The following is a 2666-nucleotide window of genomic DNA, read 5'->3' as shown; positions in this document are numbered from 1 at the left end:
ACTACAGCTTGTTTGCTCAGAATTTCAACTGGGGGCAAAATGTGGGAAAGTTTCATTCATTCTCTTGTCTTTTTCCAGAATATGAAAAGAAAATCAGTCAAATCCAACTTTATGACTCTTTTTTATTCTGTAAAATCCTCAAAATCCACGCTGTGTCAATATATAAACTGCATGTTGTTGTTTTTTTTCTATCTCTACTTATGTTTCATTCTGACCTTGTTGCCAATATTTAAACTGTTTGAATCAATGAGCTTCAGGTTGTTTACCAAAGTCTATCTATAATAATAGATTATTGTTTTGATTTGATCTGAAGTTTATGCAACGCTAAACTAGAGCAGGCTGAGCCAGAAATGTAAAAAATATGTTTTACTTACTGTACAATTTAAATCCTAAGCCTGATGAAGAGATTTACTGGAGGTTCAGATGCACAGAGACTGGCATTAAAATAAACAATTGCACAGCTTCCTTTCATTTATTTATGTTTGTTTTCTTTTTCCTCCTATCTTTTTCTCCTGTTAGCAGTGATTTCTACATCATTGTTATCATGGCTGACCAATGAGTATGACGTGAAATACACACATACCTTCTCTGTTTTCAGAAATCCATGCTGATTCAAAGAACCAGACTATTGCAGATGTTTTTCCAGGAGGCTGTAATCATCAGCTTCAGCCTCATCAACCAGTCAGAATGCATAGCCATGTTTATTTGCATTGGAGAAAAAAAGTCCTCCACTTTCTATTCATTAAATCTGACACAAGGTAGGAGAATTTATTTTTTAATCATTAGTTCTCCCATGGAAAAAAATACGCCCTGAATGGAGAGCCATATAATCTGCTTTAAAAATGCAGCAGGATGTTTGCACATAACAGAAATATAAAACAAGGTAACAGCAGAATATCTCTAACGTTCTGCTCTCTATGCCTTTTCTCATAGCAGCTTCATCTGGTCTGTTCCTGTTTGGCTGTGACTCCATCCTGGAGAGAAATAGCAGCTGTGCTTCCATCAACACCTTTGTTTATAGATGCTGGAGATCAGCCTGTTTTCCAGTGTGGTCTTGTTTCTCTGACCATGACTGTCTGGTTGTGCTCTCTTCATCCTCTGACATGGGAGCTGGCTCAGAGCTCGTCTGCCTGGCTGTGTGTTTCCTGGATGGGGCCGCCTTTTACAGCTGCTTTCTGTATCTCTGCTTCTGTCTCTTTGAACCCCAGTCGGCCTCAGCAGATGGCCGCTCACACTGAGCCTGGTTCTGCTGGAGGTTACTTCCTGTAAAAGGGAGTTTTTCCTCTCCACTGTTGCTACAAGCATGCTTAGTGTGAGGGATTGCCTTTGAGTCAATGGGTCGATGCAATCAACTGGTTTTCCTTAGATAGAAAACTTTGAATCAATCTGACTGGATGATCTGGTGAACTGTCAAGTGCCTTGAGATGACGTGTTGTTATATGGCGCTATATGAATAAACTGAATTGAATTAACTTAAACTGAATTAAAGAATAGAGAAAGGTTGAGCTAAAAGCCAATGTGGGCTGAAATAGAGAATCAAACAAATGTTGGGGGTTTTTTGTCTTAAATTTCTTAAAATACGTGTATTTATCCTTAATTTCAGTAGGTAAATAAGATTGATCTGCAAATGGAATCAGTATTTTTACCCTTAAATTAAGATAATTAGATATTATGCACGTGAAATAAGAGACTGCTATTATTTTTTCTTATTTTAGATGTAAATTGACTTATACCATTTGCAAATGGAATACACTGCAAAAAAATATCTAGAAATAAGTCAACATTTTGTTAATTAAATGTATTTACCCTTAATTGGAGTGGTTCAAAAGGCTGATTCGCCAATAGAATGAGTATTTTTAGTGTTAAGATAAGATAATTAGATAATACGCACTTGAAATAAGACAATTCAATTAGTTTTCTATTTTAAAATGTAAATGATTTTTTTCCATTGGGAACAATTCAAGAAAAAAATTCACTTATTTTAAGACTTATCTAGATTTCGATTTTTTTTCTAGTGTGTAGATGCATTCTGGAAAGAAGAAATGTTACCACTCTGTGTTATTAACAGCATCCCCAAAACCCGGCACATCCACTATGGTCAGTTTGAGCTTCACGCCCTTCTCCTCGATGTCCACTGTGTGCTTTGTGATGTCCACCGTCTGCTTGATGCGCTCTTTTCAGGGGAAAACAATGCAGTAACGCAGACATTGAAGCTAGATCAGTAGGAAAAAAACAATGTAAAACCTGAGTGATGAATTGTGGACTCACCCTCAGCGTTGAGCAGCTTCCTCTCTTTGTACAGATCGGTGAGGAACAGGCTGTTGACCAGCGTGGATTTCCCCAGGCCAAACTCACCTGTGTCACAAAAGGTGACCGTGTTCCAGTTTATCTATTATATTTTTAAACTGATATAACAATTCCAGGCTCTCCTCACCTGCCACCATGAGGGTGAAATCAAACCCTTTTTTCACTGACTTCCTGTGCAGCTGGTTCGGCAGAGTCGCGAAGCCCACATACTCTTTGTCCTAGAAGCAAGCAAACGGTGCTGTTAGGGGACATGGTCAATACATAATAAAATAAGGCAGGCCTGAATATGGAGGCATGAAGAGACTTTCTACAGTGAGTGGATGCAGAGAAGAAAAGCACAAAGACTGATTTAAATGAAG

At 38.0% G+C, this 2666-nt stretch overlaps 1 pseudogene; it reads right to left on the bottom strand.

Annotated features, from left to right (window-relative positions):
* Positions 1 to 2666, bottom strand: part of LOC107090574 — a 22726-nt pseudogene that overhangs the window by 12888 nt on the left and 7172 nt on the right.

Source organism: Cyprinodon variegatus, unplaced genomic scaffold, assembly GCF_000732505.1.
Source record: "Cyprinodon variegatus isolate N-32 unplaced genomic scaffold, C_variegatus-1.0 Scaffold300, whole genome shotgun sequence".
In the NCBI taxonomy this organism is placed as follows: Eukaryota; Metazoa; Chordata; class Actinopteri; order Cyprinodontiformes; family Cyprinodontidae; genus Cyprinodon; species Cyprinodon variegatus.
Note: the sequence above shows the minus strand (reverse complement) of the source record. Positions and strands in the feature narration are given on the sequence as shown.